The 16,607-nt window shown below is 49.6% G+C and overlaps 1 long non-coding RNA gene across 2 annotated transcripts in view; it reads left to right on the top strand.

The window, feature by feature from the left end:
- The first annotated feature begins 2,261 nt into the window (after positions 1-2,261).
- Positions 2,262-16,607, top strand: part of LOC308566324 — a 119,732-nt gene continuing 105,386 nt past the window's right edge. For both annotated transcript variants that reach the window (XR_014000142.1, XR_014000143.1), the window contains exon 1: positions 2,262-2,659. This is a non-coding gene — a long non-coding RNA (uncharacterized lncRNA). The remainder of the gene's footprint in view (positions 2,660-16,607) is intronic.

Below are 16,607 nucleotides of genomic sequence, written 5' to 3'. Positions count from 1 at the left end.
TCTTGCCCCACATGAGAAGAGCTCTGGGTAGAGGCCCATCGGGATTCAGACACAGAGTCCGGTACGACACTGGGTAGGGAGGAGCCGGTTCCACTGACCGTCTGGTGCTGGCTCAAATTGCCACTTTGGGAGGAGGCCCAGTTTCATGCCTCAGGCCTTGCCCTGGAATGTTCCTGAAGACTCCTAAGAGCCTTGCTGTGGAGGAAACCACTGATAAAGTGACAACGCCTCTGGCTGGGTGTTTCCAGCAGGAGGTGTGGCTGCCCCTTGTAGCCTACATTTCCCAACTATCTCAAGTTTTCAAAATTCACTCCTAGTGGTTTTTAAAATTAATATCTGTCCAGTTCCTCCAGAGATTAATACATCGGCAATACAAGTCTTCATAAATAAAGGCTGACTTTCCATATACAGGGCTAAAGTAACACAGGTAACCCTCTTCAAGGCCCCTGCAGCGTCCTGGCTCCATGCCTGCCTCTCATGGCACTGCCGGACCCCACTGCCTGACTGTCCTTCAGGGGCTGCCCCACCCCCACTCCCACCCTTCCCTAAAGAAAACACACTGCAATGAATTGCACAACAAAGATATGTCCACATAACAGAAAATAGGCTTTCTACTCTCCTGGAGAAAAAAAAACAAAACAAAACCCAAACTGCAAAAAATAAGACTATTTGGCCTTTGATTGACACTCTACAACTTTCACAGGGAACTCAAAGCACGTGGTATTGTCCTACAGCAAATGCCCTGATGTTCCCTGTACAAGAACTGAGATATAAAACAATAAACAAGTATTTTTCCTGCAATGAGCCCAGCTGTAAGTGGAAATTGGGTCTGCTGACCGCTCTAGGGGAGGGCTGCTGCACACACACGCCACACGCATGTGCCTGGTCTCCTGTCCCCTCCACAATGTAACTTCCTTATCTGCTCTATGTGTTTGAAGGGTGTCAGTGTGGCCCACACAGCAGCAGGCGCTAAGTCCAGAGGTTCTGTGTGTGTCACCCTCCAGAAACCTTGGCTGGCCAGATGCAGCCACAGCTACCTTTCTGGCTTCTCAGAGAATGCTGAGCATCCCATGGATGCTCCTCATAATTTAAAAATGGGAGATGTGGTGGGAGGCTGCCCCACCTAAGATCCTTCCAAAGAAAACTGGGAGGCAGTGGCTACTCTCTGTTTGCACGTAAATACTCATCAACAATGTTTAAAAGTTCAGTTGTTATATCTTTTAATATTCAAATCTGGCATATTCTTGAAGTCGGCAAGATGGATAGAAAATATTTTGTAAGTCGCTTAGTCCTAAAAACAGAGTACCCCGCCCCTAATCAACAGCTGTCAACCCCAAGAAAGAAGATACCTAATAAGAATGCTGCTGGTGGCTAGCTGGGCTCAAATACAGAAGCAGCCTAGCAGCCATTTCTAAACTGGGGCCTCTCCCCCAAGCCACACTTCGGGGGGACGCCTGCACTGAACTGCCTGCCTGCGCTGTGTTTCTGTCCTCTGAGCCAGCTCTTACAAAGGCATCCTTGGAATCCGATTTCAACCAATAGGACTGAGGCTTTCCCCATCCAATTGGATCTGTGCAGTCATAGTCCCATCAGCATCGTCACTGATCAATTAGAGCTGCTATATTTTGACCAATCAGGACAGTGCTTTTTGGACCAATCAAACTTTGAGGCTTTGGGATCCTCATTTGCTCCAGGACAGGCTAATCAGGGACCAGAGGTGGGGACTTTTATCTATATAAGCCTGGTCAGCACCCTTACCGGGCTCACCAAGGGGGAAAGGCTGTGTTTGCCTCTAGTGGACCCAAGCATAGGAGGGCAGCCTGGCCTGAGGGCCACCTCCCCACAGGGCCACCTCACAGCTGTGCTGCTTCAAAATTGAGCTGTAAGGCTCTTGGGCTGTTCCCCAGCTGCGCTGTTTCACAGCTGAGATGTTTGCACCGAATAAACTTCCTTCTTCACTGCACCCCAAATTAAGAATTCCTATTGGTGTTGAATCGGCACCCTCAATCGAAGCAGCTTTGAAGAGATGACTTTTAGATTCCACGATTTATTGTGTCACGATTTATTATATGCAGCAGAAAACAGTAAACCCAACCTCCGTAGGAAGTAAGACACGACCTGACTCCTCTCCTTTCCCTGAGCTGCCTTGAGAACAAGTTTCATCCACGGGCTCTGTGATACGTTATAACGTGTCAGCGTGCGTTTGAAATTCAAATGCACATGAGATGCATGATGTTTGTTTTTTTTCAGTTGTTCTCAACGGTCCCAAATCAAGCCTTTCCCCCGGGGAGACGTGAGGTCATGGGTCCCTCTGGCAGGGCCAGGAAGGCTGTCCTTCCAGGAAGCGCTGCACAGACCCTGGGAACCCGCCAGCCAGCTCAGAAGAATGAAGAGAATGTCGGGAGAGGAAGTGGTGGCTGTGAGTCAGCATGAGTCATCTCGTCCCAATGAGAACGAAGAATGAAGACTGAGGTGTGCGCCTCTCCCCTTTTTTTTTTTTTTTTTGGTCTCTATCGTACGGACATCGTTGGGAAAATGCAGGGAAATAAGTGACTGCATGGTCGTTGCATTTTAAGTTTCAAACCGACAGTCCGGGCAGGCTGCCTGCAGATTGTCGCTGCACTGTTCCCGGGAAGGTGGAGCCCCCAGCTTCTCCCTGGTGAGTATGCTTCTGTCATTTTTTTATGAGCATTTCTGCAGTTTGCCCGGGAGTCTCGGCTGGGTCGGAGCTGTCGTGTTTGGAGTAGACGCTGTGCTTCATTCAGACTTGGAGGAGCCCTGGTTTGAGAGAAGCGGCTGCCTCTGTCCCCACCCCCATAGCTACTGTATTTTAGCCTGGTTGTCTGGGGAAGTTTCTGAGCTGGTGATCGTGCGAATGTAGATGCTTGTCGGGTAGCAGGTCGTCTAGGAAGAGCCGGGGGCGCTGGCCTGGAGGAGAAGCGGTTGGAGATGCCTGCGGGGGCCCGGGTGAAGCGCAGAGGTGGAGGTGGGGACCTGCGCTGGCCCAGGGGCTGAGCTCGGCTTCCGCTCTCAGAGCCGGAGGAAGCGGCCCGAGCGGGTTCGCGCCGCGTGGCCTGAGCCTGAGCCGCCCGCTTTCAGCGCAGGAACTGCACCGCAGAGGCAGAATTTCGGCTGCCATCTCTACAGGAGAATGAATGATTCTGGGGACTCGTATGTCTTTTCCTTTCCCTTCACACCGTACATCACCCGCTGCGGTGGAATCAGAAAGCAAAAACTGCTGGGGGCTGGAGCAGGGGTGAGGGCAGGGTCGCTGAGCCGGGGGCGGGGGGCCTGGGCTGACCTTGACGCGTGTTTCTCAGGCTGTTTCTATTCTGATCAGGCTTTAGCTTGACTGTCGCGTAAATTACGGGAAATGCATGTATTTTTAAACGTCGTTCCAGTTACTGTAAATGAAACGGTTAAAATGTCGTAAAGACTTTATGATAAACATTGTTTGAATTTGCTTAAAAAGCTGCACATCAGTGAGCAGAGTATGACAGAGCTTTTTCAGTACAGTCATTTGAGTGCGTGGGCTTTCTGGGTTAATAATGAGTCAGCACCCAACTTCTAAAATTGGAGCAGCTGAGGGAGGGTTCAGTCAACCCCCCTCCAGCACAGCACACTGACTGGCTGCCCCCTCTAGGACGATTTGTTAAAAAATCAAGTTTGGGCGCCTCCCCTGTTTGGGTGTCTCCCTCCCAGCTTTGGTCCCAGCTCGTCCGTGTGCTGCTGAGAGGCTCCTTTGCTAAAAGGTCCCCATGCCAGGACCAGCTTCTTTAGATGACGGTGCTGATTTTTAGGCTGAGTGTACAGTTTGTTAAATTTTAAAAAATGCAGAGTTTAGGACAGGCTGGGTTGGCTCAGGGCTAAAGCTGCATCTGGTGTCCTGTGATGTCACACTCACTGAGGGACCAAGTGGGAGAGGCGCTCAGGGCTTGAGCTTCAAGCTGGCACTCTGCATGTGCGTGTGGGGTGGGATGATTTTCCACTCGAAATCCAAGAGCAGGATTCCCTTCCTCAAACCTTACTCTTCTTATCTGTAAAGTGTGAGAATTGTTAAGAAAATTTAAAATAAAATAAGAGCCCAGAAGGTGTGGCTCAGCTGGTTGAGTGACGGTCCATATACCAGGAGGTCGCTGGTTGATTCCAGGTCAGGGCACATGCCCGGGGTTGCAAACTCAAACCCCAGTAGAGGGCTTATAGGAGGCAGCCAATTGATATTTCTCTCTCTCATTGATGTTTCTCTCTCTTTCCCCCCTCTCTGAAATCAACAAATAATAAAAATTAAATATAAAATAACTGGGGTTGCAGACAGGCAACTCAAGGACCAAATGCATCTCCCCATTGAGTTCAGTTGGACCCGCCCAGGATTGGGATTTTGTGCTTGGATGGCTGTGGGTTGAGTCCCAAATCCCGCCTGCTTTGGAAGGCTGCAGGGAGGACTCAGAGTATTGGCATCTGCCAAGTGCTTGCCAGGGTCTGGACACAGAAGGGCCCTAGTGATGTTAGCTCTACCAGCTTGTTTGTACCTAGCCTCTGAAGGCCTTGGGTTTTTGGCGCCTGAGTTAGCACCAGGACTTTTCAAGCAGGATCTTGTCATCCCAATGTAGCCAGTGGCTGTGCCAAGGCTGAGTCACAGCCACATCAGTGTCAGCTTGGAGCCTCAGCAAGGCAGACCTCTTGGGTTTCTGAGGTGGGAGACCAGCTGGCCTCTCTCTCGGTAAGTAGTCCTCAAACGTACAGAGAAAGGTCCTTTTCATGCAGAGAAGGGCCTTCCTGAGATGGTGCCTCAGCACTTCCCACATGAACACTTCCTCTTGTCCCCATTTCAGAGATCACTGGGGGTTGGGTGTATGTTGATCCCCAGGTCCTGTATCTTCCAGTTCCTCCAGATAAGTGCTGTTGGGTAGTGGCTGGAGGCGGCTATTTTATCCTAGACACAGAGTGGCTTCTTTCTTGTAGAATTTGGGCAGTTGTATGGAGGCTGGGAGTTGACTCACCTCTTACCCATGAGAAAGAAGCTTATGGTGAACTGATATTATCACTTTTGTAATCAGGAGAAAGAAATTATTCAAAAGGCCAGAGAGAGACCGTGATCATGTCTGGAAATAGAGCACTTATTAGTATAATCTGCTTTGTCATTTTCCAGCTGATTCTGAATGTGGATGGGGCAATGAGGGAAGGGGGAAGCATTCTGTGAGAGAAACTGAGCAGATACTAACAGCACAACTCTGCCAAAAGAAAATGCTGACGGTTCGATGACATTTGGGAGTTTCCCAGGGCCCTGTTGTCAGGTGCCCTCAGCCTGGGGACCGGCTTATGGCTTGCTGAATCTGTCTTCACTCTCCCCTCGCCAGCACCTGACTTCCTGCTGGCAGGTTTCCGTGGTACCGGACAGGTGTCTCCACCACTGGCTTCCAGGTGGTGAGCTCACCCCCATGTTGAGCCAGTTACTTCTTGGTGTGGTGGAATGTGAATGGTGATAGCACCTGCCTCGTGGGTTCCTGTAAAGATCAAGGATGATTGCTTAGCACATGAGTTACAGGGGGCTCAATAACTGAGAGAGTACACATTCACTGACTCAGAAATGTAACACATACCTTTGTACCTCTACCTGGGCTCTGCCGGCATCCATAGGAATTAGTTCTCATGCCCCTGACATGAGAGCCCTTCAGGTTATCAGTTCCATGGTGTGTGTTGTCTTTACAAGCGAGTTATTGATAGGTTAATGGGAAATGCTCCTTGGCTCTCTCCAGGAAAACCTGGGGCTCTAGATGTCAGGGTAGTCATCACCATCACATCATCATCACAGTTACCATCACCTTCACCAGCATCACCACCACCACCACCAGCACCAGCACCATCATCACCATCATTATCATTATTACCACCACCATCATCATCGTCACCACCATCATCATCTCCATCACCATCATTGTCAACATCACCATTATATCATCATCACCACCATCATCATTATTACCACCACCATCATTGCTATCATCACCGTCACCATCATTGCTATCATCACCGTCACCATCATTGCTATCATCACCGTCACCGTTATCATTTTCACCATCACCATTATATCACCATCACCAGCATTATCATTATTACCATCACCATTATCATCAACACCATCACTGTCATCAGCAACATCCTTACAATAAGAACAGCTCTCATTTTATTGGGCCCAACTGCATGATAGTAACTTTCTGTGACTACCTTTACCTCCCAACACACACACACACACACACACACACACACACACACACACACACACACACACACATCCTGGTCGAGAAGAAGGATGGCTGGTTACTCAACTCACTTGAAGTCCAGGACTCCCAGGCAAGTGTATCAGGCAGAGCAACTTCTTCAAAGATGCATCAGTGGTGGGGACGGGAGACTCACCCTCAGCACAAGGAGAGTCAGGAGAAGCAGGGAACCAGGAGAGTTCTGCGTGTGATTCAGTAGACTGAGGCTACAGACCATAAAATCCAGGACCACCAGCCTCAGGATGGCCCCCAGGGTGGAAGCAGTGGATTCTGTACTTACATTTCCTGTCTAAAGCCAGCTACAGTCAACTTCTGGTTATTTGAAAATCATCACAGTTCATGGAGCTGACTCATATTGAAAATCTTAAGTAAGACACACTTAAAACTAAAACCACAGTGCAAATAACATGGCCTTCTCTTGCCTATCCCAAAGACAGTTCATGATCATGCAGTGTCCTGGAGCCAAATCATCACACTCATTCTGCCCAGTTGCCCTCCCTGGTGTTGCCTTGGCAAAGGAAGGCATCCAGTGCTTTATAGACTTTGGGTTTGGAGGACCAAGCCTTGGTTGTATGTGTCAGTCAGTCACTTGTAACTGGTGTTCATATGTGGGGAGTTTTCCCTGTGCCACAATCCAGAGGATTCTCTGCCCACAGCGCTGAGGGTGGGCAGTGGCGTGCTCAGCCCAGGGCTGCGGGTAGGATCCGACTCCTCGTAGTTGCAGGCGAGTTCTGGTTAGACCGCAGAGCTCAGAAAAGGGAAGTCAACCCAGGTCAGAAGGCAGTTGGGTGCCCAGGATGGAGGAGCTGGCAGCAGGCTTGGCTTGTCTCAGAGGATTCCTCTGGTTTCTTTTTTTAATCCTTACTCAAGGATATACTTTTATTGAGTTTTAGAGAAAGAGGAAGGGAGAGAGAAAGAGAAAAAAAGTGAGAGAGAGAGAGAAATATTGATGTGAGAGAGAGATATCAATCGGTTGCCTCCCGTACATGCCCCAACTGGGGATCAAACCCGCAACCTAGGTATGTGACCTGGCCAGGAATCCAACCCGAAACCTTTTGGTGCATGAAAATGACACTTCGACCAACTGAGCTACTGGCCAGGCCTGATTTTTTTTTGTAATGGGTTTTATTACATCTTGTATCATTGGGAAAGTTAATGACTATGGCAATTCTCATCCATTTCCTGTTCTCTATTGCTTTCAGGATTGATCACCCTGCAGGTGAGGGCTTCTGCTACAGACTTCTAGCCCTTTACTCTGCCACTCTATCTTTTAAAAAATTTTTCATACTTAAAATATAGGAATTTTTGCCCTGACCGATGTTGCTTAGTGGTTAGAGCATAGGCCAGTGCACTAAAGGGTCTCAGGTTCAATTCCTGGCCCTGGGCAGGGTGCATGCGGGAGGCAAGCAGTCAATGTATGTGTTTCTCTCTCTCTCTTTCTCCCTCTCTCCCTTCCACTCTCTCTAACTATCAACGGAAAAAATATCCTCAGGTGAAGATTAACAACAACAAAACTAAATATATAAATAAAATATTGGAATTTTTAATGAGGGCAGGAATGTATCATTTTAGCTGTTCTCAGTGGACAGATTACTTATGAGTGTTGAGAGGGATGCAACCATAATTTGGCTAGATATAAATAAAAGCTTTACAAAATAGCAGTGGCTCCAACCAGTCTCTGGCTTACTTTCTTTTAGACCAAAAAAGATACTTTCATTTAGGCAGGCTGTCCAGGGGGAAAGTCAACAGGAGGCCTGTTCATCCATGTTCCTGCTCTGCCATCTTAGCATTGGCTTCCTTCCTCAAAGTTGTCTTATGGTTTCAAGAATGCTGCTGGAGCTCCAGCCATCACCACTGCATTCCATACAAGAGGAAGGAGTGAACAGGGGTCGGGGTAGGGGGGCATTAGAAAGGTTAAGTATTCTAGATGTCAAGGAGCTTTCTTAGAATCCCCAACTAAGTCTTTGAGGCTCCATTTTCATTGACTGCTTTATCTGTAAGGGAGCCTGAGAAATGTCATTTCTTAACTGGGCATATTGCTGCCCCTCACAACACAGAGGTTGTTAACACAGGAAGCAGAGGAAAAGATATAGGATGGGCAACAAGCAGTCCCCATGACAGAGTGCTCCTGAAGACAACTAGATTCTCAACCCTGTTAATGGACCCAGGGACCAGTCACTTGGCCTCTCTGTGATCAGGGTCTACTCTGTGAAATAACCACATGGCTCTTACCAGAAGTGTTAGGAAGGGTGTAGAAACTGTACCCCTGGCTTCAAGGCCTTTGAACAACCTGGAGGAGGGCATTCAAAGGTATAGAAATCATTGTTTGATTTTTGTGTTATGTCTAAATAGGATTTCTTTTCATTCATGCCTTTTGCAAATATTTATCATATGGCCAATAAAGTAATGATTATTCTAACAGCTCTTTATTTATTGAGTGCTTACTTGGTGCCAGACACTGTTCTGGGTGCTATGCAAATATGACCTCACTTAGTGCTCACAGAATTGTGTGTGGCAATTAACACTGTCATTCCCATCATCCGGACACAGAGGGACTAAGGGAGACTCTGAGGGCCACACTGTTAGTAAGTGGAGGAGCTCGGCGTGGAACGCAACATCTGGTTCTTTGCCCCAGGGATGTGGGGGTGGCCTGGCAGACAAGGTCCCTCCTAGCTATGTCTTTCTGGTGAAACAGATGTAAACTCAATACTGTCAGGCTGTTTTAAGAGCCCCAGGAGATGGCCATGGGGAGGTGGGGCTGCTTCACCCCCTCAGCACCTCCAGCCTTGAGGAACCACATTGTAGCATCAAGTCCCAGCCAAGCACTCTCCCCCAGAGGACACACCAGGAATCTCAGCTACGTCCGGGCTCAGGCCTTGCCCCTGCTCGCAGCCAGCTCCCCTAGAGCCCCCTTGCTCAAGTCAGCACCACACCCTTCCAGTCCAGTGCGGCCAGGAAACTGGCCAGGCCTGGCTTCAAAGGCGAGGTGACGGCGCAGCAAAGGGCAGAGTGGCTGAAGTAGAAGGGGCTCGGGTTCAGGGACATGGTTTATTCCTATAATTCAACCTGATCAAAGGCCAGAGAAGGTGAAGTTGCACAACCTCTGCTCTACGCCACCTCATTACCTGGTGGCGCAATTAGGGCCATGAGGATGCATGAGGACAGGATGGGTATGTCTGCTGTTATTCCACGTGGGACTGAGTCCCCTCCTGTGCTTTCCTTGCTCTGTGCCATCTCAGGGCCTTGCTTCCCTCCTCCATCTTCCAGCTCCTTTACAGATAAGGTGGCTAATGGGTAGTTGGGGGTTCTAGGAAAGCTCCTTAAAGGAGTCTGACATCTAAGAGGCATAACCTTTTGCCTCCCGCGTCCCTCCTTCCTCCTGAGTGGAATGCAGAGGTGATGGCTGGAGCTCCAAAAGCCATATTGAAACCATAAGGCGACTTGGAGGAAGGAAGCCAGTGGTAAGGACATCAGAGGGGGAAGGCGGTCACAGGCCAGGGGAGGTCAGGGGTTGGCCTGGACATGTGGCTGTTTTTGGAGTGGGTTTACCTGCATGATGCAGAGGGAGGAGGGGAAAATCACAGCTGAGATTCAGCTTGGAGGTCAATTAAGAGGGCGTGTTGGGGCGTCAGGAGCCTCTGTGTGGAGCTGCCTTTCCGGTCTCAGGGATGCACAGCGACTTCCATGGCCCCTAGGTGCTTTTGCCTTCATGCCTTCGTGGTCCCTTCCTCATGAAAAAACATATTATGATTGTCTTAGTATAAAAAAGAATGTTATCCAGCCCTGGCCGGTGTGGTCCAAGGGTCATGGGTTCAATTCCTGATCAAGGGCACGTACCTGGGTTACTGGTTTGATCCTTGGCCCTAGTTGGGGCTATTGCAGGAGGCAACCAATCGATGTGTCTCTCTCACATCAACGTTTCTCTCTCCACCCCCCCCTCCACTTTCTGAAAAGCAATGGAAAAAATATCCTCTGGTGAGGATTGAAAAAAAGAATGCCATCCAGACCAGATTCACTATTATGTATTCATTTCATTATATTCAGTGTTTTCTTCTGATTTTAAAATAAACCTAAACATTGTATTTTAAGAGTATTATGGGCCCCAGGCATTGTCCCCCTTTGCCCAATGCAGAGGTCAGCCCTGGGAAGGCTAGAGCAACCACAGAAGGGCCTTGTCACAGAAACAGGCTGGTCCCTGGAGGGACAGTCTCTCGCCTGCGGGCCCAGGACTTTGCTCCAGGCCATGCCCCCAGGAGCACTGCTATCTGCTCCAGTTCTGTGGACCAGCCGATGGTGGGAGGCCAGGACAGTGTCCTAGCTATAAAATAGGAACACAGGAGTAATTACCACAGAGGGTTGTTTTGAGGATGAAGGGAGTTACTGTATAAAAAATTCTTAGAAAAGTGTCACACATCATAGGTATTCAATAGTATTAGCAGTTAGTACAGAACTGGTGCCTTTCTGCCATTTACTCCTGACTGCAGTAGACTTTCTCAGGGCTCAGATCTCCACCCCTCAGTGGCCCATTCCTTCCAGCTTTGGCCTCCCAGGAATTCCACTGTCCTGCCTCCAAGGTTCATTTCCTGTAGATCTGGGGCAGTGTTAGCTGTAAAGCCTGGATAGCTGGGAAAAGAGGTTCAGTTGTCCATTCATTCATTCATTCATTCATTCATTCTTCAAATGTTTATGGAGACCTATGGAGGCAGCTAAGAAATGTGATTGTGAGGAAGCTGCTGGAGGAGGGATGCAGACAGTGCCAGGGAGGGGCCTCTCATGACTAGGGTGGGCTCAAGCTTCCTCTGATGAGAAGACATTTGAGTGGAGACCTGACAGGAGCAGGTTTATGCATTTGGTTTGCTCTCCTGGATGGGTAGATAGGACGGCTAGCGTGCAGTCCTGTGTCCCCTCGCTATTTGTGTGTCACAAGTAAGTCACTGAGCCTCTCTGACCCTCTGTGTGTGGGCTAGGCGACCTTTAATGGCAGGTGCCCAACAACCCAGACTGGGTTGGAAGGCACTGCTTTCCACAGCAGTCCCTCTATTTGAGCCCCCAGGGGCTGTCTAATCTACATTTAACCCCTTCTTTCCTTCCAGAGGCAGCACAGCAAAACCCCCGCTGAGATGCTCCATAAATAATCCCGCCTGCTTCCTGGCATTTGCACATGCTGGACCTCACTCTGCTCCCCACAGCTACTTAGTCACAGCCATGATAATTATTGTAGTCATAATTCAACACATCCAGTAACATTCACTGAGCAATTATTCTGTCCCCGACCTCTGAATTACAACACCAGCCTGGGCTTCATCCACAGCGGGGCCCTTCCAACTGTGTGGCGTCACCTCTTGTGTTTATGCTCTGCCATCTTCCCACGGTTCCTGAAAGAGGCAGTGAGGTGACCAACAGCCTTCACCCTGTGGCAACCTCTTTGGCACAAATGGCAGATTTCTGACATCCCCCTACACATGAGCAGTGGCCTCCCTTGTACTAAACACTAGGCTGAGGTTTTGGCCAACACACCCATCTCTGGACCCGCGTTGCACTCCCAGTCCTGCTGATTTCCCTGCCTCTTTGTGTGGGGACATGTGCAAGGCCACATCTCCCTCACTTTACATTGGAGGGGCTGATTTTTTGCTTGTTTTTTATTTTTTTAACCTAGGTAGAGCTTTACATGATTTTTAGTTTCATCTTCTAGATTTGGCCCATGTATTCTCTAACATAACAAGTAAAGTGTCACAACATCTGCAAGTCGGAGAGGTATCCCTTTGACACCTTTACCTAAGACCCGTGGATCAGTGCAGATTGCAAGCAGAGACCTTTGGTCCCCCCCAGCGATCGTCTCCAAGGTTGCCAGCGTCTAACGTGTTGGGACAGCTCCCTATGTCAGAACAGCTCACCTTGCTGCGAGGTTTCCCTGAGGTGGATGAAAGGGCAATGAAACGTGTCATGCAATCAAATGTGTGCTGTGGTCCCCTAGACAAAGGGGGCGGAAAGGAGTCAGACTCAGCCAGACTTCCGATGGGTGGCCATCCTGCCTCTCTCCCTGTCCTCATATTCCGAGAGCTTCTGGCAGACTAGCCCACTGTTGGACAGCTAAGAATTAGGTACTAGCAGCAGGTTACCATAAACATCCAGAGCATCCGAAGGCTCTGCTGTCCACGATTGCTGTTTTAGTTGTTTACACACAGTCACATCCTTGAGTTTGTGGGCTGGGAGCATTTCATTCGCTTCAGATATGCTTTCAAGCTGGTACCACTGAGCTGGCCTGATATACTCGTGGCTGTCTCTGTGCGGCGGTTCCCTTTGAAGTCCCTAGAAGTGCCTGTGAGACGCAGAATGAGTGCAGACTGCCACCCAGCCGCTGAGAGGTGACTGACAACCAGGAGGCTCCCAATCACTGTCTCCCTCTCCAGAGCGAGTGTCACCTTCTCTGTGTTTGCAGTTGAGTCCATCATAGGGGGCACTTGGCAGAACACTCGAGAGGGACCAGTGGCTGCCTCCCCAGTCCTTACGCCACCTCTAAAGTTGTGCAGTCCCCTCTCAGCTTGTCCCTACCTCCACCTGCCCTCTGGTTGCCGAAATTATTAGAATCTTCCAACTCCAACTTTTACTATTCTCTGTGAAAATGGATAGTCATGGGCTTCTTACTAAAATGGAAATTGTCCTCCATATTGCAGACAATGGAGAGTTTCAGAATTATCTGAGAAACCAATTAAAAATGTGATTGCAGTTACTAACGTGATCAACCCAGGTTGCAGATAAGCAGATTGAGGCTCTGGAGAGCTGGAAGGTGCACAGTGTAAGGCAGAGCTAGAATTCCCGCCCTCATCCCAAACACCGCAATCTGCAAGGGAAGGTGGCCCAACTTCCAGCCTCACTGGATTGTATTTTCCAAGACCTCATGTAGAGTAAAGCCTTCAGGATCATCGAGTCTATGGTCTCCAAAGGAAGACAGCCTTTCCTGCAGCCCCTCTGAAGCAGCTCTTCTGTGGCCTTGGAACCTCGCCGGGAGCTCTGTGGCCATGGGCACCTCGAGGTGGTCACCTGGGAGGGGTGCTTGTCTCAGGTGGTGCTGACCTCAGTCAATACTTTTGAGGCAAGCCTCCGGATCGTCTCTTTGAATCTGAAAATATGGTGAATAGGGAATAGAATTTCCAGCTTCCACAGATTTATTTTGAATAAGATTTAAAAATGAAACTATATGCAAAGGTATCCAGTGAGAAGCACGCTCACTGTTGCCATTGCCCACCCAGCTCCCACCGACCACCCTCCAGAGCCCTTCATTTTTTAGGTACCTGCCCAGAGTTTCCTTATGCAAATATAAGCAAGTAGTTAAATGAAGCTTCATCTTTTCTTTCCTGTTTCCCACAAAAAACTATCACAATTGGTTTTGCTGTTCTGGAGGGAACTGACTTGGTTGTTCCAAGCACAGCAGCCCTGCCCTTGGGGCTGCAGACCTCAGGAACCTCAACCGATGGTCGCTGGTGCCACCTCAACGCCAGCAGGAATCCCCAACTTGGGGTGCAGTGAAGAAGGAAATTTTATTTAGGACAAAACAGCTCAGTTGTGATACAGCATGGCTGTGAAAACGGCTTGGCTATGAGGCAGCTGGGGTCCAGGCCCCTCTCTGGCTAGGCAGCTCTGCTCCACGACGGTTGGTTCTGCTCTGCTCTGGTCTGGTCTACTCTGGTCTGTGCCAGTCTGCTCTGGTCTGCGCTGGTCTGTTCCACTCTGTTCGGCATTTCAGCTCATCCAGGGAAATGCAACCTTCGGTCTTTGGTGGAAAGGAGAAGTGCACTCCTCCACCTAGGGGGAGCTGGCTTATATAGGCAGACGGCCCTGCCCCTGGTCCCTGATTGGCCCATCCTCATGCAAATGAGAACACCTGATCCTGAAGTAAGGTTTAAAAGGCTACCTCCTGATTGGTCAGAAATAAGCTGCTATGATTGGTCAGTGAAAAAGCTGATGGATGTAGCTGCATAGCTCCTATTGGATGGAGAAAGCCTCAGTCCTATTGGCTGAAATAGGATTCCAGGAACTCCTTTATAAGAGCTGGCTCACATGTCAGTAATACAGTGCAGGCAGTTAGTTTGGTGCAGGCTTCAAGTGTAGTTTGCCTGAGAGGTTTCTATGTAGAAATGGCTGCTAGGCTCTGTTGTGTGTTTTTTTAAATTTGAGGCTAGTTAACCACTAGGAGCCATTTTTAGTAAGTATCTTCTTTCTCAGGGTCCACAGGGTTCAAGTGGGTCTCCCCTCTCCCACATCCTGGGGAAGGGGATTTGTGCTCATCCACTCATCCAGGGGACAGGTGGACAGGCCCTTGGGTGCAGGGAAAGCACATTGTGGGCTCTCTGCCCCAGTGAAGCCCCAGGGGGCCAGGGCTTAGTTGCTATCACCAGTGTCAGACGATTCTCAGACATGATCCCTAGGGCTGGACTTCATTCCCAGGTGACAATCTGGAAAGCGGCCAAGGGCCAGAAAGGTGAGTGGTGACTTGGACTGCTGTATTTCATGAGGGTCCCGGACCTCCCATGTCAATTTGATGCCAAGTTGTATTTACAGACAGAGTAACGAGGAAATGGAGATTGGATGTTCACAGAATTAATCTCAGAGTTCTTTTAAGTTAAATAGGCCTCACTGGTGCAGGGGGTGCTCTTCTGTGGCAGGAGATGCCACCAGCACCTTCTTTGGGCCTGGCACTCCTCTAAGGGTCTCACAGATTTGAGCTCACCCAACACCCTAAATGAGGGTCCCCATTTTTCAGAAGCAAGCCTGAGGTCACATAGCCAACATGTGGGGATCCAGAGTTCCAGGCCAAACAGTTCCATGGCCACAGCAACTCAGCGGACAGCTGTCCTCACAGCCTGGGCCTGTGAGGCTTCCTGGATTTTATCTCTGAGCCCTGGGGGCTGAGAGGACAGGGGCAGCCTGGTGGCCCAAGGTGGCTGGATACCTCTGCTGAGGCATCCAGCTCCTTTCCCAGGCCAGGTGGCCAGGAGCCTTCCCAATGAGAGTGTTTTCATCAGCAGCAGGTTTTGAGCTGTCTGGAATTCCACACGTTTAACAACCTTTAATTTGACTCTCTCTGGCATAGACATTGACACTGATGGGGAAGGAAGCAAGCAGCCCATGTTTATTAAGAAGGCAACTTATTTCAGGGGAATGAGTTTGCGGGACAGGCCGGCAGAGGAAATGACAGGAGAGTGTGTAGGAGTCCAGACTTTGTGAGTCATCATTTAGGCCTCTGCCTGTGTAATGGGGTGAATTGCATCTCCCCAAAATTTATATGTTGAAGTCCTGCCCCTGCCAACACAGAATGAGACCTTATTTGGAAATAGTGTCATGGTGGATGTAATTAGTTAAGAGGAGGTTGCAGTATGACTGGGGTCCTTCAAGAAGGGGACATTTGGACACAGTCACACAGACACAGGGGAACACCATATGAGGACTAGAGTGAGGCTGCCCCAGCCAAGGAACCACCAGAAGCCAGGGTAGAGGCCGGGAACATTTGTGAGGGTGCCCCCTGCCCCCCCACCTCCCACCCCCAGCCCGGCTCAGCGTAGACTATCCACTCAGCAGACCTCTGCTGCCCACGGAGGAGCGATCAACCTGTATGCAGAAAAGCATTTTTTATTTAAGTGACTAAAGTGCTCTCACTTTAACTTTCCCTGAACTGCAGAAACAAAGAGGTTCAAAACAAAATTTGGTCTTTACATTTGCTTTGGGGAAAGAAAAAAAAAAAAAAAGAAAAGAAAGGGAAATAACCTGCTTGGTCTTTGCTGTGACAGGATCCCGCTCCGCGTGTGGCCCAGTGCAGGCCTTCGGGGCTTACCCTGGGGTGGGTGGCTGAGCCACGGCCCCACGTGGGGAGCGCCATCTAACCTCACCCCGAGAACCTCACGAGGTCAGGACTTTCACCACGGCGCCGTGCTGCTCCCCTCCGCCGGCGGGCGCCCCGTGTGCAGTCACAGAGCCCCGCAGGGGCTCCGCCACGTGGCCAGCGGGTCACATTCTCTGCAGGGACTTTTCGCAGAGTTTCCTAGTTATTGAACAAGGGTGACTTCAAGCCCAACGCACACACAGGGTCAACTAGCACTTGAGAAAAACAGGAACTGTTAATTCACGAGAACTTAGAGAAAAAAGGACTTTAAAGAACTGAGAAGTTGCCACATTATAGTGAAAGAAGGTCAGGTTTGGGAAATGACAAAAACGAGCAATTTTTACCTTGAGAACCGGTGGAGTCAGTGGAGTCGGTTACACAAGATGTAACCACACACAAACACAGGCATTTCTTATAACACGGGCATTTACAGTCAAGAAGCCATTCTCAGA

This window comes from Miniopterus schreibersii (assembly GCF_964146895.1).
Source record: "Miniopterus schreibersii genome assembly, chromosome: 13".
NCBI lineage: Eukaryota > Metazoa > Chordata > Mammalia > Chiroptera > Miniopteridae > Miniopterus > Miniopterus schreibersii.
Note: the sequence above shows the minus strand (reverse complement) of the source record. Positions and strands in the feature narration are given on the sequence as shown.